Source organism: Pezoporus wallicus, unplaced genomic scaffold, assembly GCF_028554395.1.
Source record: "Pezoporus wallicus isolate ANWC-B61680 ecotype Strahan unplaced genomic scaffold, APGP_CSIRO_Pwel_v1 contig_7668, whole genome shotgun sequence".
NCBI classification, from domain to species: domain Eukaryota; kingdom Metazoa; phylum Chordata; class Aves; order Psittaciformes; family Psittacidae; genus Pezoporus; species Pezoporus wallicus.
The window spans coordinates 1-25,042 of NW_026635522.1; positions in this window are offsets into that span (position 1 = coordinate 1).

The following is a 25,042-nucleotide window of genomic DNA, read 5'->3' on the forward strand; positions in this document are numbered from 1 at the left end:
AAACATTGACTTCACCAACACTGTTCTCAGGTTGGAAGTCAAAACACAGCACTGCACCAGCTAGCACAAAGGAAAAAAAACCAAACATGACTGCTACTGCTGAACCCAGGACACTGTCACAACTATAACGATTTATCTTGTGAGAATTCTCAGTATGTTCTCTAGCTATACTCTACTTTTTCTTCTGTATCATGCACCTCAGTAATTTTCTATTGCTACTGTTACAACGCCATCAAACTTAACATTACTTAAAACTAATTCTAAAGGTTTCTATATTCCATTTTGTGATTTTGTGCCCCCTTGTCTCAGTTTGTCTTCCCCCTGATCTTCACCCACAAGCTTCAGCTTTCTTACTCACAACACTGAGTTTGAGGCATTCAATGCAGCCCCTGACATACAATGCGACCCCACTTCTAAGAGCCTGTAGCCATCCACTGCTGGAGTGCTCTCTATTCATGCGAATCATTCCACCACATTTCTGTGATGGTGACTATGTTATGGTTTCCCTGCTGCACAATGGCTTTCAGCTTCTCCTGTTTGTTGCCCATGCTGTGGGCATTGGCATAGGTGTATTTAAGTTGCTTTGTGGGTCTGACCTCCAACAGTGGCACACCACGCTCTGGCTCATTTTTAGTGATCCTGGTTTTATCCCCTTCAAGCCTAGTTTAAAGCCCTCTCTTTGAGCCCTGCTAGCTCATGGGCTAAGATCCTTTTCCCCCTTTGATACAGGCTTGGCTAGGGATGTTAAGGATAACAAGAAGGGATTCTATGGGAACATTTCAAATAAAAAACAGACTAGGGACAACGTAAGCCCCCTCCAGAAGCTATCATCGGAAGAACTAGCTACACAGGATTTGGAGAAGGCTGACGTTCTGAATGACTTCTTTCCCTCGGTCTTCACTGGCAAAGGCTCTGACCACACCACCCAAGTCTTGGAAGGTAGACGCAGGGTCTGTGAGAATGAAGACCTTGTGCCCACTGTAGGAGAGGATCTGGTTCAAGATCATCTTAAGAACCTGAACGTGCACAAATCCATGGGACCTGATGAAATCCATCCGCGGGTCCTAAAGGAGCTGGCGAATGAAGCTGCTAAGCCACTGGTCATCATATTTGAAAAATCATGGCAGTAAGATGAAGTTCCCGATGACTGGAAAAAGGGAAATATAACCCCCATTTTCAAGAAGGGGAAAATGGATGAGCCGGGGAATTACAGACCAGTCAGTCTCACCTCCGTGCCTGGCAAAATCTTGGAGCAGATTCTCCTGAAAGGCATGCTAAGGCACATGAAAAACAACAAGGTGCTGGGTGACAGCCAGCATGGCTTCACTAAGGGGAAATCCTGCCTGACCAATTTGGTGGCCTTCTATGATGGGGCTATGGAGCTCATGGACAAGGGTAGAGCAGTTGAGGTCATCTACCTGGACTTGTGCAAAGCGTTCAACACTGTCCCACATTACATCCTTGTCTCTAAATTGGAGAGACATCAATTTGATGGATGGACCACTCGGTGGATAAAGAACTGGCTGGATGGCTGCACTCAAAGAGTTGTGGTCAATGGCTCTGTATCCAGCTGGAGAACAGTAACGAGTGGTGTCCCTCAGGGATCAGTGTTGGGACGGGTCTTGTTTAACATCTTCATCGCTGACATGGACAGTGGGATTGAGTGCTCCCTCAGCAAGTTTGTGGATGACACCAAGATGTGTGGTTCAGTTGATACCCTGCAGGGAAGGAATGCCATCCAGAGAGACCTCGACATGCTTGTGAGGTGGGCTGATACCAACCTTATGAAGTTTAACCATGACAAGTGCAGGGTCCTACACCAGGGTCAGAGCAATCCCAGGCACAGCTACAGGTTGGGCAGAGAAGAGATTCAGAGCAGCCCTGCAGAGAAGGACTTGGGGGTGCTGGTTGATGAGAAAATGAACATGAGCTTGCAGTGTGCGCTTGCAGCCCAGAAAGCCAACTGTATCCTGGGCTGCATCAAAAGGGGTGTGACCAGCAGGTTGCCCCTCTACTCTGCTCTTGTGAGACCTCACCTGGAGTATTGTGTGCAGTTCTGGTGTCCTCAACATAAAAAGTCCATGGAGCTGTTGGAACAAGTCCAGAGAAGGGCCACGAGGATGATCAGGGAACTGGAGCACCTCCCATATGAAGACAGGCTGAGAAAGTTGGGGCTGTTCAGCCTGGAGAAGAGAAGGCTGTGTGGAGACCTCATAGCAGCCTTCCAGTATCTGAAGGGGAGCTATAGGGATGCTGGGGAGGGTCTCCTCATTAGAGACTGTAGTGACAGGTCAAGGGGTAACAGGATAAAACTTAAACAGGAGAAGTTTAGATTGGATATAAGGAGGAAATTCTTTCCTGTTAGGGTGGTGAGTCCCTGGAATGGGTTGCCCAGGGAGGTTGTGAATGCGGCTTCCCTGGCAGTGTTCAAGGCCAGGTTGCATGAAGCCTTGGGTGAGATGGTTTAGTGTGAGGTGTGTCTGCCCGTGGCAGGGGGGTTGGAACTAGATGATCTTAAGGTCCTTTCCAACCCTAACTATTCTATGATTCTATTCTATGATTCTATGTTTCTATAAGCCTTCAGCAGGCCTGGTGCCGTGTAAACCAACACATGGTAAAAAAACACCAAAATTCTGATGTTAACACCACTCCCGGAGTCAGGAATTAATTTGCATGCTTTTCCTGATGCTTCCATTGTCATTGCTTGTGACTGGCAGGAAAGATGAGAAAACTACTTGGGCTCCCACATCCTGAAGCAGTCACTCCAAGCCATGAAGTCCTTCTTGAGTCCCCTGAGGCTCCTTCTTGATAAGACTTCTTCATTACCCACCTGAAAGACTAGTAAAAAGTAGTGATTATTAGGCCATGCCAGATGAGAGAGTTTTATGATGTCCCTACCCCGGCCCCAGGGACACAGCAGACTTCCCTCTGAGTTGGGTCCAGTCAACATATTGGGCCTTCTGTTCCTCTCAGGGTGAAGTCACCAACCGCAACCACTCTTTTTCCTAGTAGAGTTGGTTATGATACAAGGCATTGTATGACTCACCTGTGGTGACTCTTCCAACCTGGATGATCCCTTATCTACTTCATCATCTTCCTCATTTTCTTGTTCCTCAAGTACGAGGGCCTCGTATATGATGACCCCTTCCCCATACTGATTGACTTAAACACTTGCAAATAATCCACTTCTCTGTGCTTTGCTATATACCTCCTCTGCACTTTGGACAGCATGGTCATACTTTGCCAGAGCTGCTTTAGCACATCTTTGTATGATAGTATCAGACAGTACTACAAACTGCTGTAAAAAAAATAAAATTCTTGTCTGAATACTTTCTTTTTAGATTTTTTTTTTCTATTTTTTACATGCATGCCTCAATATACCAATGTATCACTTACCTACATTCAAGAGAAAGGAACCCCCCTGAGTCTACAGGATTGCATGCTTTGCATGCTACTAGAAAGGTGGCAGTTTTTAGTAGAGGATCTCACTTAGAATGAAAGCAGAATCTGAATGAATGCTGGGTGCTTATTGATGAATGAGAAAGTTGCATGGATTACTTTAAGTAGAACAGGAGCTGCAAGTCAGAGCTTCTTTGTATGCAACACATCCAACAGATGAGGTTCCTTGTTTACATTAATTCCCCAAGCCCACAACAGTAGTCATAAATCATTCCAGGATTTTGTCAAGTTTTGTTTGTAAGCCCCTGTAATGTTGTTGGAATACACTTCATTGCTCACTGCTCTGTGTTTGGTTGTTAGGACCATACAAAGGAGACAGGCCCTTAGTGGCCAAAAGAAATTCAACAAGATGCTCTCAGATGGCTTTTCCATGTTTCTTGTCTTCTAAATACAAGCTGGAAATACTTGGCTTGTTTTGGCGATAGGCTGCACGCTAGCTTCCCAAAAGGAATGGTAACAGATTTACTGCTTGAGAAATTTAGAAACACTGAAATTAGTGGAGGAACATGTTAAGGGAGAGAAAATGGGATAAGTACAGGTGCCTACCTGTAAAATTAGTGACTTGTCCTTGGAGAGGTTGCTGCTACCAAGCTGCTGATGGAAAAAGTGATTTGGGTGGGAAAGGGCAGAGCAGTGACACCCACTGACAAAACCTTTCAAACAACTAGTTCAGTTTTATTCCATTTGTGGACACCTGAGCACTGTTCAGAGAACATGTGGGCACCTCCACAGCCAAGTGAAGCCTGCTGGCAGTAGACTTGCTTTTCTTAGTTACTTTTCACACAGCTTTTAGAAACATCCCTTGGGATCTGAAAAACAGTTTGCAACCATTGCTTTATTAGCAGATGTGGCCAAGCACTATTGTTCCCATATGTCTGGGAAGTGTTTGGCATAGGGTCTTGATGGTTCATGTATCTTCATCTCCCAGCTCCCTTGGCTTTCTGGGAGCCAAGCAGCACCACAAGCACAGCACTAGTAATACCTCAGAACGGTTTGGTCTGTCTTGCAACAGACAGGGCAACTCCAGGAATTCAGAAATGCCACAAGTTTGTTCAAGCAGCTTCTTTTCACAAGATAATAGCTGCAGTACATTGGGAGATACTCCAGTGGAATGCACTGTAAAACATCCAGGTTATAGTAGTTCTTTAAGTCTGAACTGTTGTCTTCCTCTCCTCTCTGCAGGAGGAGAATGAGCTAAAGCCAATTCCACTTTTTTAACAGTTCTGCTCTTCTCCTCACCAAATATGTTTTCCTTTGTTCAGGCAAATCACACTGCCTCTCCTAGTCTCTGCTCCACTCCTTCCCCAAGGCTTCTGTTCTGTATTACCTGTATGAATTTCTGACATCCAGTCTCTAGTACCAGGTTGCCTTCACTATTTAGTCTTCTCCTGAGGCAGGGGCACAGCCAGTCTTAGAAGCGAAAGGATCTGAATCCATAAAACTCTCAGTCTCCCTAAGAGCAAATAAATTGTGAACAGGTTTGGAGTGATGCTGGCATACTCACTATGAGAACAAGCAGAGCATACACAACTATCCACAATACTTAGCCAGATATCATAGCCCACTCTGAGGATAACCTAAACTCAGATTTTGTCATAATATATTTCATGTTAAGCGAGCAAACACACGCTAAGACAAGAAGCTTATATTGGGGCACATGCTGATGAAAGCAGCTATGACTTTAATCCAGCTTTGTTACAAGGAGAGTGGTGCGGTTTAAACCCAGCCAGTAACTAAGTAACACACAGCATTACTCACCAAGTCCACCACTGTCCTTGAGAGAAAGCAATCCCACAAGTGGGTTTGCCTTTACCTAAAGCAGGAATAACCCAGACTGTTTTCCCCAGCAGATATTTTTATGTGCACCTCAGGAATTTTATCCCCCTCTGTGGTACGTAAAAGTTCTGATTGGACTGGGCCAGCCCAGTTGGCAGATCCCCTAGTGTTGACCAACCAGGTGGCTTTTGCTAAATGTGTATCCCAATATTTGAAAGTCCCACAACCTATTGCTCTTAGTGTAGTGTTTAACAGTCCATTGTATTGTTTGTATGGTACTAAGGTACCATACAAAACTACTACTACTGCCACTAATAATAATAATGATATGGGAAATAACAAGGGAAAAGAATATAAAACTGTAAAGGGAAGGGGAAAAACAAAAGACACAAGTGATGCACAATACAATTGATCACCACCCGCTGATAAATACCCATCCTGACACGAGCACCAATCAGGGCCTTGTGGGTAACTCGCCCCAGTTGATATACTGAGCATGATGTGCTGTGGTATGGAATACCCCTTTGGCTACTTTGGGTCAGGTGTCCTGTCTCCACTTCCTCACAGATTCTTGTGCCCCCTCTGTCAAGGTTTAAGCCCAGCCAGCAACCCAAAACCACACAGCCCCTCGCTCACTCCCCCCACCTTCCTCCCCCTGCTCCTGGACGGATGGGGAGGAGAATCGAAAGAATGTAACTCCCATGGGTTGAGATAGAACAGTCCAGTAAATAAAGTATAACACAAAACCACTACTGCTAGCACCAATAATAATAATGATAAGGGAAATAACAAGGGGAGAGAATACAACCCCTCATCACCCGCCAAATGATACCCAAGCCAACCCAAGCAGTGATCTAGCCCTTCTGGGTAATTGCCCCCAGTTTATATACCGGGAGTGACGTGCTGTGGTATGGAACACCTCTTTGCCTACTTTGGGTCAGGTGTCCTCTCTCTGCTACCTCCTGGCTTCCCCTCCTCCCTTGTCGACGCGGGAGTCGTGGACAATGCAGAGACGATCAATGTGATCAAGCGATTGCCATTTATTGAGCATCAGACATGATCTTTTATACACAAATCCACACATTGATTACATGCTGTTTGGTTAACATGCCTTGCCAACAAGCTTCTGGTTGGGTTTTACACAAAGTTGCTTAATACAAGTTACAACAGTTACTTATGTTTAGCACTAACCTCAACATCCATATACTGCAGTTTTACATCCTGTTTTTTGTCTTAACATCTGTTCTTAACATCGCTAACGTTGCAATTCCATCGCTAACGTTGCAATTTCATTTCCTCCACTGCTATCTCTGGCTAACCTCCCCTCTGGCCTAGTATTTTTCCACTTATAGAGAAGCTCTACTTATGCTAACTGAAGCTCTACTTATGCTGAGAAGCCCGACTTGTGCTAACTGAATCCATACAACAATTCTCCCTGTTTGTTTTGAGGCGGGCGCGTTATTCAATATCTTTATATAGCGCAGTGATCTCTTCATATTTGGTGCCGAGGCCCAATTCAATGTGTGATTGTTGAACAAACCAAGCCTTCGGAATGAATCTCACACACAACGCTTTCCCACATGCAAAAATTCCACAGCCAATAAGCAATAATACCAACAACGTGATTAACAGTTGTGCTAGGCTATACAGTAAAGGTGGCAGCCAGCTGCTAAATCCCAATTGAGCTAGTCAATCGTCTAAACCTTGTTCCACTTTAATCGTTGTTACATGTTCTTGCATTTGTTGCAACCGCTTCTGAATAGATCATGAATGATCAGTTAGATTAAAATAATACATGCCTTCTAAATCATTACATCCATGCCCATGAGCTAATAATAAGACATCAATACTGCGTGATTCTGCAATATAGCCTTACGACTACTGTCTATATCATTCATAAGGTCTGTTAAAACTGTGGATGTTAGATTGGCTTGTTTCACAACCCAACAAGCAGGCTTTTGCATATTAGCATTAGCAATAGTTGCTGCACACCCGGGACAAAAAATAATACTTGTTAAGAGATTTTTGACTCTGCCCAAAAGATTTACAGAATCCTGACAGGTGCTCTCCAGCTTAGTAAGAAATCTACGAGATCGAACCAAAGTAGTTTTGTTTAACAGAGATATCGATGGAGCTACAAGACTAACACGTCCCAAGTAACATGGCCCACCAAGGGGATGCTTTGGGATACCTTGCCAGGTGCGATCCCCACAAATCAAAAAAACTCCCTTAGGCAAAGCTAACGACATGCTTGGAAAAAGTTCATACCGGCCAAACTCCTCTAGACCTACAGCTCCCCCACACCAGGTTCGGGCCTCAGAAGCATCCCGTATCCCATAAATATCTGATCCAGATATATTTGTCCACACATCAAGTGGATAACACAATATGCTGATACGAGAGCTTACACACCTTGTTTTAGTTGGGGTATCAATTATATTAGCGCTAAAGCCAAAGCACAAGCCATCTTTAGTTCCATTTATGGATCCTGCCAGCCGCACTTCCTGTGGATCCCACAGTAAAGTTTTATTCAAATGCTGAATCAAAATAATGGACATCCAAGCTAGTGTCCGGTTTGCAATATTACCAGGGATACAACCTCCACACCAAATCTGTTTGTCGGCCTGGCAGGCCGTCTGATTTCCGTGACAACAGCTATCAGACGCACTAGCCTTGTCTCCTTCCTGTTGCAATATGGTTCGGTTAGCTAATGAACTGTTACTTATATATCCTACAAATCTTTTGGGCTCCAAAAAGGGTATTCCAATTAGACAGGTGCTAAATGGATCAGACACGGCTGCTAAAGACACACAAAAACTAGAAGTGTTGGTTCTGTTCGCCCATGTTACCCATATGTTGTCTCGAGGCAATGACATGCCTAAGAGTGGGTCTTCCAGACCTGCTGCTACAGCACTCATCCAAGCAGTTAAAGTGAGCAGCCTCGCCGATCTGGCTTGAGCCATCGGCTGGGTACCCATAGTGGTCCGGAATCTGTGGAAACACAAACATAGCCCCTTCCAGTCATTATGACTTCAACTGGGCCCTTCCATTCCCCTGTCTGCAGATCTCTATAAACCGCTCTAGCACCATTCACCTTAACGCATCCTGCGGCTAAGGCATTGCTATGTACCACGATAGGTGGCTCTGTCCTATCCCCTGTCAACTGCAAAAAATTTAAAACATAGACAGCTTTTGCAATTTGTTCAGCTGGTGGGAGAGGTGCTCCCCCTTTTTGTTTTTGCAAAAGCTCCTTAAGAGTTGCATGAGCACGCTCCACGATAGCCTGATCAGTTGGAGAGTGAGGGATTCCTGTGACATGTCAAATACCCCATTGATTATAAAAAGTCTGATACTTACGGGAGACATATGCAGGCCCGTTATCTGTTTTAATTTGAAGAGGGACCCCTAAGGCTGCAACAGCAGAGTGCATGTGACAAATGACGTGACGAGGTGTTTCACCAGTTTGTACAGTAGCCCAAAGCGCTAGTGAAAAGGTATCAATAGAGACATGGACATATTTGAGTCTACCAAATTCAGGGACATGTGTAACATCCATTTGCCATAACTGAAGGGCCATAAGACCTCGAGGGTTTACCCCTAGGCCTACTCTGAGACCACTACGCTGACAAGTTGGACAAGACTGGACTATGCCCTGTGCATCTGTTACAGAAATGCCAAATTGTTGAACAAGCATTTTTGCAGATATTGATGAAAAAAATCATGGGAAAAACATGCTTGTTCAAATAAATTAGGTGTGGGCCCTGTCCATACAGGAGCAGTGACAAGGTTGTCGGCATGGTTATTTCCTATGCTGAGACCACCACAATTCTGGTGACTACGGATGTGTGTGATGAAATACGACTCGGTTCACTGATTAATGACCTGTAACAATTGTAGCAAGATTTTTTGTAAAATAGAATTGTTCAGTGTCTTAATCATTGACCGTTCAAGGTGTTGAACAACTCCCACAACATAAAGAGAATCTGATACAACATTAAGAGGTTCTGTTTGCCAGTTTAAAAAGACCCAGGACACAGCCTTCAGTTCCAAAGTCTGAAGGGAATCGCTAGGCTCTCCTTCAATGAATTGTTTTTTCCAGCCATTGTTAGTATGTCAGGTTGCAACAGCAGTTTTAGACTTCTTGCCTGCATCAGTAAAAACAGCGCAACCTTGTACAGGTCGCTCAGACCTTTTAGGACATTCCTCCCAGTGTTGTCCTGATAATAGCGGCAAGATTTTTGCTTTAGGGAAGACATTGGTCACCTTTCCTGCAAAATCTGTCATAGCAATTTGATATTCTGTGGAAAAATGTTCAAGCCACTCCAAATAATTAGAGACAACAGGTAAAATTATTTCACAGGGGTCATGACCTGAGATATTGATCGCTCTATTTCTCCCTTTCATGATTAATCGGGCAAATAACTCTGGTCTGGTAGTTACTGTCTTGTGAGGCTGATGTGACAAAAAGATCCACTCAAGGATTCGCAATGATTCAGCTTGAAATATAACTATTAAAGCCAAAGGGTGCTGTCTGTCCCCTCCAGAATTTATGATCATCAAGGTGACTTGCTGATCTGCTAAACACCTAGAGGCATAACCAGCAGCAATTTTTTGGGATATGCAACCCAATGCCTGACTTTGCTCACTGGTTAGATGTCGCTTGGTTTCTGCCTTGTGTTCTTGGCCTAATAGAGGCATCAATGGTGTAAGATTATGTCCTGGGTTCAGCAGTAGCAGTCATGTTTCTCCTCCTTGGTAGCTGGTGCAGTGCAGTGTTTTGACTTTCGGCTCGGGAACAGAGCTGATAGAGATGTTTTGGTTTGGCCAAGGACTTTGTGAGCCTCACGCTCTGCCGGGGGGGAGGGCAAGCCAGGAGGAAGCAGAGACAGGACACCTGACCCAAACTGACCAAAGAGGTATTCCATACCACAGCACGTCATGCCCAGGATGTAACTGGGAGTTAGCCGGAAGGGCTGGGAGACTGCAGGGTTGGAGGAGGTATCGGTCGGAGCTTGGTCGGGCTTGGGGGGGAGTTATCGGTCAGCGGGTGGTGAGGTGTTGTATTCTGTTCCCTTGTTATTTCCTTTATCATTATTATCATTGGTGGTAGCAGTAGTGATTTGTGTTATACCTTAGTTACTAAACTGTTCTAATCTCAACCCGTGGGAGTTGCATTCTTTTGATTCTCCTCTCCGTCCCTCCGAGAGCAGGGGGAGGGCAAGAAAGGGGGGGAAGTGAGCGAACGAATTACCTGACTGGGTTTAAACCACGACAGATTATCATTTGTGATACCACAGACATGTCGAACCCACTGAATATCTCCCATGAGTTTCTGTACATCAGTGAGTGTGTTAATTTTTGCAGAGATTGCTACCTTTTGGGGTTGAATACAGCTGCCAGAAATGACCCAACCCAAATAGTCCCATGGGGTAACTTGCTGGATCTTTTCTGGGGCAATACATAACCCTTTGACAGATAAGGTGGTTTGCAGGTCATCCAGTAAGTCACCAGGAATACTCTTTCCTGCTATTAAGATATAATCCATATAATGATAAATGATCAACTCTCTATATCTTTGTCTGACCGGTTCCAATGTCCATGCAACATATGCCTGACAAATGGTAGGGGAATTTTTCATCCCTTGGGGTAACACTGTCCAATGATAGAGTTTTGCAGGAGCCTGCTTGTTCACGCTAGGTACTGTAAATGCAAATTTTTCACAATCCTCTGGATGCAGACAGATGGTGAAAAACAATCTTTCAAGTCGATAATTAATAATTCCCAATTCTCAGGGAGCATTGCAGGTGATGGTAGCCCTGGCTGCAACGCCCCCATTTCCTGCATGACAGCATTTATGGCTCGGAGATCGTGCAATAATCTCCATTTTCCTGACTTTTTTGGGATAGTGAAAATTGGAGTGTTCCATGGGCTTGTAGACGGCACAATATGTCCTGCCTGAAGCTGTTCCTGTATTAATTCTTCTATTACTTGCAACCTTTCTAGTTTAAGCTGCCACTGATCTACCTAAACTGGTTTTTCGGTCAGCCAAGTTAGCTTCAGTATAGGTGGCTGCTCTTCAGTGACTGCCCCTAAAAAGGTGAAGTAATCAATTTTGCATGGAACTGACTCAAGACATCCCTTCCTATCAGTGCTACAGGAAGGTGCAGCACATAAGGTTTGACAGTGGCAAGGGCTCCATCTGCAAAAGAATAATTGACTATTTCTTGACTCATAAAAGTCTGTTGACAGCCTCCCACTCCCATGACTCCAGTAGGAGCCTGTATCAATGGCCAAGAGGGAGGCCAAAGATGCATGGGAACAACAGTGACATCTGCTCCGGTATTTTAATAGTCTGCCCATTTTTGTGTGCTAGTATTACAACCTCAGTTGGCTTCCCTCTGGTAATATCCATAGCAAATAAAATGTTCGGTTGCCCTGTTGATCCAAAGCCTCCATGGCCTCTGTCCTGTGTCCCCCTCCTGGGTATCTTTGCTTCAAATGGAATTAGCTGAGCTATTTTCTCCCCTGCTGGTATTGAAATTGGTGGTGTTAATGTATAAACCATTATTTTAATATTACCTTGGAAATCCGCATCAATTAATCCTGGGACTACAAAGATACCCTGACGGGAGACAGAGGATTGCCCAATCAATAAGGCACTAAGTCCATGGCCCAACGGTCCCCATAATTGTGACACTATCATATGCACTTGATAGTCACTCAACGTAACAGTTACTGCGGTTGCCACGTCCACTCCTGTAAGCGGCAAGGAGAAGCAGACAAGCCAACCCAATATGGGTGATAAGCAACTTCTCCTTTATTTGTGACGCAGTTCACATATATATAGGAGTGGTATTCAGCCACTCCTCCTTGGCACAACAGTATTGGTTAGCCCCACACAGCTTCCTCCACATTCTCCTCCCATGTCCGGTTTCCGGTTACCTGTGGGGGCCACCCCCTGCCTTGCTCGCACAGTCCTCCAGGGCTCTATGGTCCTGCTCTTAGAGTCATTCTGCAACACACTCCTGCACTGCTGATGGTTGCTGAGGCAATGCAGTCCAGGCACCCTTCATTTTGTGTCGGAGCACGAGGGTAAGCGCTCGCCTTGCCGTTTTCCGTCCTTTTACACTCCTGTGTGTTGTGAGTTGGTTTATTACAGCGCACACACCATTTAGTACTACACTGATTAACTGGCTGTTGATCTAGACCGTTTCCGGATTGATTCCTATTTTGTGCCTTACATTGAAAACAAAGATGCCCTGATTTCCCACAGTTATAGCATTTTCGTTCTCTCTTTCCTTTTCCTTTTCCTTGTACAATCAGACGAACTGCAGCCCCTACAGCCTCCGCCATATAGGCTGCCTTTTGTTTATGACCCATTCACTCAACAGCTTCCAGCATCTGAGCTACCAAAGTACCTCTAGGCAATGTATTCAAAAGTTGTTTCACCTGATCATTAGACCCATCAAATGCAAGCATATCCAGTAATTTTGTCTTCATATCATCACTCATATCCGGGTTGCCTTGCAACGCACTAAATAACCGATCAATAAACTGTGGATAAGATTCTCCAGGTCCCTGTTTTAGAGACCAAAAACCAGGAGTTGTCTTGTCATTTGGAAGCGAAAGCCAGGCTCTCAGATCCAATTCTTGGGAGCGAGTCAAGACCTGAGCAGGAAGCCTCGCTTGATTTTGTGGATTGGTAAAATGGCCTCGACACAAATACGCATCTACTGGCGTCCCAAACAGTGGGTCTCCTTGTTGGCGGGGCTGACTCGCTTCTTCCATACAAGCCAACTCCCATTTATTCAAAAACAAAAGTTGCAAGTTAGGGGGAAGCAATGTTTGAGCAATCATTTTGACATCATATGGGGTTAAGATATATGCAGAGAAAAAATGAGCAATAATCAATTGAGTATATGGCGCTTTTAACCCGTAGGTTGCTACTGCGTGACGGGCGTCCTTTACAATTTTTAAATCAAAGGCTTCCCAGTCCTTTCCCCCCTGCACGTTAGCAAAAACAGGGAAAAGAGAAGGACCTTCAGAAAACTCCCCAGTTATCACCGCATTCTCAATCACCCCTCGCCACTTCTGGGCTGGATTAACACCCCCCCTGTCCAAAGAAGAAGGTGGCACAGGTGGTGCAGCAGCCTCCTGGATCTCAAGAGCTTTGAGTTTTCTCAAAAGCTGCTGCAACTGGGCGTCTCTCAGGCCCGCAGACACCTGTTGATGGAGTGAACAAATGTATTCATCCTCTGAGCCGTCATTGGAGTCGGGAAGAGGAGGATACAGGTCTGGCTCTGCCTCAGGTGAGTCTGGATCTGGTTCCAGTTCAGACTCCGGGTTGTCCTCGCTTCCTGCACCAGCAACGTTCTGCGTATCTTTGGCATTCTGCACGCTCGTATCAGTTTTTTGTGGTTTTCGGGCTCGTTTGCCCTTTTTAGAAAAGTAAGTCACAGTCCTTTTCGGGACACTCTGCGGTACGACAGGAGGTGCAAAGGCCATTGCAGAGGCACCCTCTGGGACCGTAGCCATCAGCACAGATGCAACTGCAGTCCTTTCTGATTTTACATCTCTTAGAGTGTCTATGACTAACCTCCACAATGCGGAGTGCTTCTGAGCCTCTTTGGACCCTTTAATGATTTCGTTCCACAGCGTTTGACCAATCCGGTCCCATTCTGGAACCTCAAACGCATCTTGTAGTGAGGGCAGAAAACCACGATCGCGGGACCATTTTAACAGCCTCTGGAGGGCGGCACTATCATATTGCAAGCCTCTCTTAGAGAGAATGTGTTGGAGGAGCTTCACCACCGCCTGTTCCTCTTTGGATAGCGAGTGCCTCATCTCCTCCCCAGCTGCTCACCTGATCAGGGCGAGACTCCCGAAGTTCTGCAGATGACTGACTTCCAGCGCCGGGGCAGCACTGCTCTCGGCTGGCTCACCGCCCCCCCTTGTCCCCTTGGTCCTTCCACCTCGGCTCGGCAAGGTACCGATCGGAGGGTTCCTGTTCAGGCGCCACTTGTCGACGTGGGAGTCATGGACAACTCAGAGACGATCAATGTGATCAAGCGATTCCCATTTATTGAGCATCAGACATGATCTTTTATACAGAAATCCACACATTGATTACATGCTGATTGGTTAACATGCCTTGCCAACAAGCTTCTGATTGGCTTTTACACAAAGTTGCTTAATACAAGTTACAACAGTTACCTATGTTTAGCACTAACCTCATGTCCTGGGTTCAGCAGTAGCAGTCATTTTTCTCCTCCTTGGTAGCTGGTGCAGTGCAGTGTTTTGACTTTCGGCTCGGGAACAGAGCTGATAACAATGATGTTTTGGTTTGGCCAAGGACTTTGTGAGCCTCATGCTCTGCCAGGGAGGAGGGGAAGCCGGGAGGAAGCAGAGACAGGACACCTGACCCAAGCTAGCCAAAGAGGTATTCCATACCACAGCACGTCATGCCCAGGATGTAACTGGGAGTTAGCTGGAAGGGCTGGTAGACTGCGGGGTTGGAGGAGGTACCGGTCAGAGCTTGGTCGGGCGAGTTATCTGTTGGCTGGTGGTGAGATGTCATATTCTCTTCCCTTGTTATTTCCTTTATCATTATTATTATTGGTGGTAGCAGTAGTGATTTGTGTTATACCTTAGTTACTAAACTGTTCTTATCTCAACCCGTGGGAGTTGCATTCTTTTCGATTCTCCTCTTCGCCCCTCCGGGAGTAGGGGGAGGGAAAGAAGGGGGGGAGTGAGTGAACGAGTTACCTGACTGGGTTTAAACCACGACACCTCAACATCCATACACTGCAGTTTTACATCCTGTTTTTTTTCTTAACATCTGTTCTTAACATCGCTAACGTTGCAATTCCATCGCTAACGCTGCTATCTCTGGCTAACCTCCCCTCTGGCCTAGTATTTTTCCATTTATAGAGAAGCTCTACTTATGCTAACTGAAGCTCTACTTATGCTAAATGAAGCTCTACTTATGCTAACTGAGAAGCCTAACTCATGCTAACTGAATCCATAGAACACTCCCTGGCAGAGCATGAGACTCTGAAAGTCCTTGGTCAGAGTGAACATTACTTAGCAACAACTGAAAACCTCTGTGTTATCAGCGTTGTTCCAAGGCTGAAAGTCAAAAACACAGCACTGCACCAGCTACTAAGAAGGAGAAAAATGACTGGTACTGCTGAACACAGGACAGTATCCACCCATTATTCCATACCATTCACGTCATGCTCAGATCCCACATTTTTTCAATATACCATCACTCTTGTCTCATATATATAAATATACATACACACACACACAAAGAGAGAGAGATATCATTCTTTAGTGCATGGAGCAATCCCTATAAAGCTGCTGAGTTCATCTGGTCCATGATGTCGGGCTCCATTTCCTGTAACAGTATTTCAGAGCAGGAGAGGCTGTGTGCAGTGTTGGATCGTTGCCTGCTGATGATACAGGAGAACTCACCTGGTTTCATCAAAGTTCATTCTTAGTTGGCATGATGGTCTGAGGGAAGTCAGGGCCAGTTGCTGGTGACCTGGAGACATCTAGTTGGTGGGCTATAAAAGCGCTACATAGCAGGCAACAGCCTACAATAGAGTTCATTGGCTGTTTTCCCTGAAAATCAAATCCCCTTGAGGTACACATTGGACTTCCCCATCTTCCCACATTACCCACCAAGTATATCCCGGCCCCTGAGCCAAAGCAATCCCACAAGTGGGTTTGCCTTTACCTGAAGCAGGAATAACAGAGGCTGACTTCCCCAGCAAATTCTTTATGTGGACCACAGGTACTTTATCCCCTTCTACAGCATGGGAAAGTTCTGACTGGGATGGGCTAGCCCTGTTGGTAGATCCTCTGGGGTTGACCAACCAGGTGGCTTTCGATAAATGTGTATACCAATGTTTGAAAGTCCCGCCACCCATTGCTCTCAGTGTAGTTTTCAACAGCCCATTGTACCGTCTGATTTTCCCAGAGGCTGGTGCATGGTAGGGGATGTGATATACCCATTCAGTGCCATGCTCTTTGCCCCAAGTGTCTATAAAGCTGTTCAGAAATGAGTCCCATTGTCTGACTCAGTTCTCTCTGGGGTGCCGTGTTGCCACAAGATTTGTTTCTCAAGGCCCAGGATAGTGTTCCCGGCATTGGCAATATCAGCGGTGGCATCCCACTTGGCTGTCTTTGACTTCAGTTCATATTGAAGTTCTAGCATGTCCGGTATGGCAGCACTCAAGGATGGTGTGACTTCATTCAGGCCATGATAGTCTGCTGTTAGATCTTAGGATCCTCTGAGCGACCAGGCAAGGTGGACAGCTGCTCAATTTCCTCAGTCTCCAAAGCAGCAATACCAAACACTCATCGGTACCCTTTTGGATCCTTGAAGTGCTCTCTCCTGAGGTAGTCTATGCCAAGGATGCATGGAGCCTCTGGACCAGTCACAAAGGGGTGCTTTTGTCACTTCCTCCCAGTCAGGCTGATTTCAGGCTCCAGTACAGTCAACTCTTGGGGTCCTCCTGTCACTCCAGAAATATAGATGGGTTCCACCCCTTGACAGCTTGATGGCATCATGCTACACTGTGCACCAGTATCTACTAGAGCTTTATACTTCTTTGGGACTGATGTGCTTGGCCATCTGATCCACACAGTCCAGTAAATCCGATTGTCCCCTACCTCCACCTGGCTGGAGGCAGGGCCCCTCTAATAGTCATCACAACGTTGGACACTTAAGTCGTGTTGAAAGGGATTATTCTTCGTTATCACAGGAGCTGGAGTAAAATCAGCTCTTCCATTCCATCTGGGAAACTGCTCACCAGAGACTGAAGCCATAGCTCTCATGGGATGATCAGTCTTGTCCCTTGCTCCCCTCTTCAATTCACTCACCCTTTCCTCCATAGCTGAACTAGGTTTTCCATCCCACTTTGTCATGTCTTCTCCGTGATCCCGCAGGTAAAATCATAGGGTGTCCCTTGACATGTACCTATTATATCTTCCCTCTTGATCAACAAAGCACTTCCTGTTCATAGCTGAGTTGTAGGTCTGTACAAATGTGGAGCAGGATTTATCATTTCTTAATTTCTGGAATTCCCTGGTCAGTTTTTCCATAGCTGAAAGATGGAGTGGAAGAGTAGGCATGGTACTGGTCATCAGAGTTGGAGTAGCTACAGTGCTTGTTGTGGACATTGAGGTGGCTCTTATGCTTGTTGCCAAGGGTTTGATTAGCCATAGTTCTTGCCACTGGTGTTTCAGTAACTATAGTGCGTGTCACAGGGGTTGAAGTATCCGCAATCCTTGTCACTGGAGTCTGAGTCTCTTTTTCTCCTTCAAGCCACAGTGCTTCTTATTCGGGTTGGAGTAGCCACATGTAGCTGTTTAAGCCTAAGCAAGATATGAACCATATTTAACAACATACTGATTCACAGCAATAGAATAGATAGAATAGTTAGGGTTGGAAAGGACCTTAAGATCATCTAGTTCCAACCCCCTCTGCCATGGACAGGGACACCTCACACTAAACCATCTCACCCAAGGCTCTGTCCAACCTGGCCTTGAACACTGCCAGGGATGGAGCATTCACAACTTCCCTGGGCAACCCATTCCAGTGCCTCACCACCCTTACAGTAAAGAACTTCCTCCTTATATCCAATCAAAAGTTCCAATAGTTTAAATAAATAAAGAATAACAATAAATAACAATAGATAACAATAAATAAATAGGGCCAGACTGGTTTCAGCATCCCAAGACTATTCAAAATTTTTAAAATTCTGAAATGCTGCTGTAAATATTCTGGTGGGGGAGATGTGGGGGTATATCCTTGGTTCAGCTGTAACAGTTCTTTTTCTCCTTCTTAGTAGCTGGTGCAGTGCTGTGTTTTTGGCTTTCAACCTGGGGACAATGCTGATTGATAACACAACGATTGTTTTAGTTGTTGCTAAGTAATGCTTACCCCAATAAAGGACTTTTCATTCTCATTCTCTGCCAGTGAGGAGGGGCACAGCAAGCCAGGAAGAAGCAGAGACAGGACACGTGACCTAAACTAGCCAAACGGGTATTCCATGTCACAGCATGTCATGGCCAGTATAGAACTGGAGGGAGTTACCCAGAAGGCCCAGATTGGTGCTCGTGTTGGTCTGGGTATCTGTCAGCGGGCGGTGAGCAATTATATTGTGCATCACTTGTGTTTGTTTTCTTTTCCTTTTCCCCTTTTAATTTCATATTCTTTCCCATTGTTATTTCCCTTATCATTATTATTATTTGTTATGGTGGTAGTAGTTTTGTATTATACCTTAGTTATTGGACTATTCTTATCTCAACCCATGTGATTTATGTTCTTTTGATTCTTCTCCTCATCCCTCCGGGAGGGGGGGTAAGGGAAGAAGAGGGTGAGTGAGCGAGCAGCTGCACGGTTCTGAGTTGCTGGCTGGGCTTAAACCACAACAGGGGATGGCTCTACATTGGTTGGCTCTCTGAGGAGAAAAGGCAGAAGGTATGAATATTAGCAGTTCCCATTAGATGGCTCCCAAAATATAGGGGTAATGGCAATGCTGAGAAAACATACCAAATCAGTTTCGTGACCAGTAATTCTATTGTATCACAAGCAACTATTATAAAGTACAACAAAATGAGAACATCAGCCCAGGCCCCAAAGGCAATAAATACCAAAATAGGGAATGCTGGCTGCAATCAAGATGTAACATAATGCCACTCTGAAACCAAGCACAGCAACTCTGAGAGAAAATGAATCAACATCGTGACTCATGACTATTAAACCAAAACAATGAATGCTTATAACAAATTTTTTTTGACACTCTCTGGTCAAATCTGTCATTATCTCAACCCTTTGTGCCCCACATTGAGTGCCAAGAAGGACTGTCATGGTTTAAACTCAACACCATGCATCCACTCGCTCACTCCCCACCTTCATCCCCCCTGCTCCCAGTAGGATGGGGAGGAGAATAGAAAGAATGTAAAACCTGCAGGTTGAGATAAGAACAGTTTAATAACTAAAATAAAGTACAAACAATACCAACAATAGCAATACTTATAATAATAGGGAACAACAAAAAAGGGAGAAATGAAAATTCAGAAAACACAAGTGATGCACAATCCAATTGCTCACCACCACTGACCAATAGCCAGCCCAACCCAAGCAGTGATCTGCCCTGCTAGGTAGCTCCCCCCCCGTTTATATACTGGGAATGACATGCTGTGGTATAGAAAACATATTTGGCTATATTGGGTCAGGTGTCCTGTCTCTGCTTCCTCCCGGCTTCCTGTTATCCTCCTCACTGAAAGAGCATAAGAGACTGAAAAGTCCTTGATCAGGGTAAGCGTTACTAAAACATCAATGTGTTATCAGCATTGTTCTCAGACTACAGCCAAAACACAGCACTGTACCAGCTACTGGGAAGAAAAGTACCTCTATCCCAGACAAAACCAGGAAAAGGGGGAAGCAAAAGTGAGGCGAATCAGGATGCAAAGGAATGGTTTAGATCAGGGTCAAAGACATTGTCATAATTTCTGTCTGTTGCAGAAAAAATTAAGTCCTGTGCCAAGCCATTATCCATCATAATTGAGAAGTAATGGCAGTCTGGTGAGGTTTCTCCTGACTGGAAAAGGGGAAATATAACCCCCAGTTTTATAAAAGGAAGACACATGGAAGGGTAAAGCCTGGCACAAGTAATCCAGGAGGTTCCTCGATTGTGTGGAAGACAACTTCTGTTTGCAAGTAATAGAGAAGCTGACAAGGAGAGGTGCCATGCTTGACCTCGTGCTCACCAACAGGGAGGGGCTGGTTGGAAACGTGAAGCTCCAAGGCAGCCTTAGCTGTAGTGACCATGACATGGTTGAGTTTGAGAAGGACAGTTTGCAAGGATGGGCAGCCTGGGAAGATTACAGGGATAAACACTAAACCAGCAAATACTGGCTGCAAGTAAGGTATGACATGATGAAACTCTGAGACCAAGCGCAACAACTAAAAGAGCAAATAAATCTCAAATAACAGGGTTAAAGGGCAAACAGTGATGGGAGACATTACTGTGGGGATCTGTTACAGACTGCCAGATCAAGAAGAATCTGCGGATGAAGCACTCTACAGACAGATAGGAACAGCTTCAGGTTCACAGGCCCTTGTTCTCATGGGGGACTTCAACCACCCTGACATCTGTTGGAAGGAGGGTACGGCCCGGCACAAGCAATCCAGGAGGGTCCTTGATTGTGTGGAAGGCGACTTCCTTCTGCAACTAATAGAGGAGCTGACAAGGAGAGGTGCCATGCTTGACCTCGTGCTCACCAACAGGGAAGGGCTCGTTGGAAATGTGACGCTTCAGGGCAGCCTTGGATGCAGTGATCATGAGATCCTCAGGACAGTGAGAAGAGTGTGCAGCAAGCTCACTGCCCTGGACTACAAGAGAGCAGACTTTGGCCTCTTCAGGAAGCTGCTTAGTAAGGTTCTACGTGATAAAGCCCTAGAGGGCAGGGGGCCCAAGGCTGTTGGTTGATATTCAAGGATCACCTGCTACAAGCTCAGGAGTGTTGTACCCTGACTAGAAGGAAGTGCAGCCTGAGGGCCAGGAGACCTCCATGGATGGATGAGGAGCTGCAAAAAAAGAAAAAAGAAAACTTGAGAGGGAAAAAAGAAGCTTATATAAGGCGGAAACGAGGACAGGCAGCCTGAAAAGAATACAGGGACAGTGTTTGTGAAGCTAGGGACCAGGTCAGGAAAGCTATGACCCAGTCAGAATTGAGTATGTCAAGTGATGTGCAAGATAACAGGAAGGGCTTCTATAGGTATGTAGCAAAAAAAAAAAAAAGACAGACTAGGGTTTATGTGGGCTCTCTCTAGAAGGAAATGGGAGAAAAGGCTATCCTCGATTTGAAGAAGGCTGAGGGTCTTAATGACTTTGCCTCAGTCTTCAATGGCAAAGGCTCTGAGCACACCACCCAAGTCTTGGAAGGCAGATACAGGGACTGTGAGAATGAAGTCCTTGCACCCACTGCAAGAGAGGAACTGGTTCGAGGCCATCTTAAAAATCTGAATGTGCACAAGTCCATGGGGTCCTGATGAGATCTATCCGCGGGTCCTGAAGGAGCTGGCAAATGAAGCTGATGAGCTGACAAATGAAGCTGATAAGCTTCATATCATCTATCATAATTGAAAAATCCTGGCCATAAGGTGAAGTTCCTGATGACTGGAAAAAGGGAAATATAACCCCCATTTTCAAGACGGGGAAAATGGATGACCCAGGGAACTACAGACCAGTCAGTCTCACCTCTGTGCCTGGCAAAATCTTGGAGCAGATTCTCCTGGAAGACATGCTAAGGCACATGAAAAACAACAAGGTGCTTGGTGACAGCCAGCATGGCTTCACTAAGGGGAAATCCTGCCTGACCAATTTGGTGGCGTTCTATGATGGGGCTACAGAACAGATGGACAAGGGTAGAGCAGTTGACATCATCTTCACGGACCTATGCAAAGCATTCGACACTGTCTGGCATGACGTCCTTGTCTCAAAATTGGAGAGACATCAATTTGATGGATGGACCACTCGGTGGATAAAGAACTGGCTGGATGGCTGCACGCAATTATTTGTGGTCAATGGTTCAATGTCCGTTTGGAGACCAGTAACAAGTGGTGTCCCTCAGAGATCAGTGTTGGGACCAGTCTTGTTCAACATCTTTTTTGGTGACATGGACAGTGGGATTGAGTGCGCCCTCAGCAAGTTTGCCGATGACACCAAACTGTGCGGTTCGGTTGATGCGCTGGAGGGAAGGAATGCCATCCAGAGGAAACCTGACAGGCTTGTGAAGTGAGCTGATGACAGCCTTATGAAGTTTAACCATGACAAGTGCAAGGTCCTATACCTGGGTCGGAGCAATCCCAGGCACAGCTTCAAGTTGGGTGGAGAAGAGATTCAGAGCAGCCCTGCGGAGAAGGACTTGGGGGTGTTGGTTTATGAGAAAATGAACGTGAGCCGGCAGTGTGCGCTTGCAGCCCAGAAAGCCAACTGTATCCGGGGCTGCATCAAAAGGAGGGTGACCAGCAGGTCGAAGGAGGTGATCCTGCCCCTCTACTCTGATCTTGTGAGACCTCACTTGGAGTACGGTGTGTGGTTCTGGTGTCCTCAACATAAGGACATGGAGCTGATATAGCAAGTCCTGGAGCCCCTCCCATATGAAGATAGGCTGAGAAAGTTGGGGCTGTTCAGCCTGGAGAAGAGAAGGCTGTGTGGAGACCTCATAGCAGCCTTCCAGTATCTGAAGGGGGCCTACAGGGATGCTGGGGAGGGGCTCTTCATTAGGGACTGTAGTGACAGGACAAGGGGTAACAGGCTCAAACTTAAACAGGGGAAGTTTAGATTGGATATAAGGAGGAAGTTCTTTACTGTGAGGGTGGTGAGGCACTGGAATGGGTTGGCCAAGGAAGTTGTAAATGCTCCATCCCTGGCAGTGTTGAAGGCCAGGTTGGATAGAGCCGTGGGTGAGATGGTTTAGTGTGTGGTGTCTCTGCCCTTGGCAGGGGGGGTGGAACTAGATGATCTTAAGGTCCTTTCCAACCCTAACTATTCTATGATTCTATTCTATGATTAAGACAATGCACATGTGGCTATCAGAAAATTGAACATTAACCCTTCTGAATCATAGTCCCTTAAGCGGGTTATAACCATGGGGCATGTTTGTTGGCTTGTTATGGAATATCATGGATGGTCTGGCAGTATGCATCAACTGCAGATTGTGCTGGGTCTTCCTACCTGGTCTTGTTTTCAGACCTTTGCTTCAGCCAGAAGGTTTTCCTCATGCCCTCATTGAACGTTATGCTGTGGTGACTTGCCAGAAAGGTGTATAAATGCATGGCTGTTCTGGCACTGCTCTCCTTAATCCTGTCTCTGCTGCCATGGCCCAGAGAAGGCAAAAGCAAAGAACAGAGACCCTGACGCTCTGTTACAGCATTACAAAGCCCTAAAATCTGCAGAGCTGCTGGGGACTCTCCTAACTGCAGATTGCTTTCAATAAAGCAAATTGTTCCTTGTTACAGTCTTTGCACCAAACAGATGATCTTCTTAACCCCTATTTTCAGTTGAAAGTCATACAGGGGGAGGAGTGCCATGGAGTATGAAAGGCTGCACTGCTGTCCATCTAAATCACCATGCAAATAGTATAGTTTCCTTATATTGATGCCTCCACAGAGGAATTTGCATTTGATGCTTCCTAAAGCCAAACTGGCTTTTTGTTAGGATTTTATACAATTTTCACCACTAAATTGCCTGAGTTTAAGCAAATCCTTTCCTTTTATCAGTTGTTAATTTTGCCCTTTAATGTGAGCTGATTTTGGACTCCAGGGTCTGAGCACTCAACTATCTCTGCAGTCAGTCTGCAAACTCACTAATTCCACATGTCTGTGTGAGAGGGAGCATCCTCCTATTGTTGAGAAAGGTCTCTAGATAGGATGATCTAGTCCTTTTTTCTGGTTGTTGTATAATAATGTTTAGCTGAAAGAAGCCTGATGTCCAGGCAACCATCCCAGAGGCTCATTTGATGTCTTAGCAGACATATCTTGAAACCAACCCTTGGAAGGGTCACTAGATCATATAGAATCATAGAATAATTAGGGTTGGAAAGGACCTTAAGAACATCAAGTTCCAACCCTTTTTCCTAGCAGCACCAGTAGAGATATTCTTTAGCAGTGCATCAGCCGGCTGTTTCTGGCTCGAGTGCGTTTCCTTATTAGCCCCCCGCAGGACAGCAAAGTGGTTCTGCATAGGGACAACAGATTTAGAAGGAAACCCCTTGCTTGGCTGTCCTTTTCCTTCTTTTTTTGATTTTTTTTTTTTTTTTTTGTCACTAATTCCCAGCTTCCCAGGTTAACGGCCTCCTTCTTTCCTTCATGAGGTAGAGGTGAAGATTGAGGCCCCTGAACAGTTTGGGCCTGGAGCAAGCTCTCAGCTTCCCTGACTTCTCGCAGTCTATTAACAGCATCCCGCAGCTCAGCCCCTGCTGCAGGAGGACCTCCCCCAGGAAGCACCGAGTGCAGCCCTGCCCATTGTGCACCATTCCCTCACAAGACCGGTGCAGGCAGTCTCTACACCCCGAGCTCTGCACTGCAGCCTCCCCTCTCATATCTGACATTGCTGCATGTTTATCCCCAACACGTACACTTGGCCACTGTGTCTGCTATCCTGTTCTGGCTGTCTTGCCTGCAGATACCTTGCAACTCCAAAAGCAGGCGGCCAAGCCTGCTGCACAGACTTTGAAAAGGACTTCAGGACACTGTGCTCCCCGATGGACAGGATGGACTCAGCTACTTTTGGTTTGGCTCTGTCTCCTTTCTCAAAAGGAGGAACCTGCTCTGCTCAGCTGTGTGGTGGCTGCCACGTTGGTCTGCTATCCTGAGCAGAATCCTTTCCTCTCCATCCAGAGTCTGTCCTCGGGCTGGCCTGGAAGCTGTACAATGGCATACAGGAGGCTTGAAAAGTACAGCACCCTGTATGTGACTCAACAGAAACATGGAGATACTTTTGAAGAAAGGAAGCACCCAGCTGGGCACCACATGGAATGACAGAAAAAGGAAAACAATCAGTAACTAGAATGGTTGTCAAGTGCTGTCTTAGCCTAGGGCAGATCCCAGTTGTCCAAGTTAATCTATGTCAGTCCAGTGCTAATACCAGCAAGGAGCAAAGCTCACTTTCAGATGCACACACCAAAAACACTGTGTCCCTGAGCTGGCACTGCAGCCAAATACTACTGCAGAGAGTCTGCTGGACTGTTAGAGCACAGAAATGAGATCTAGAGTCCCTTTCTGCTG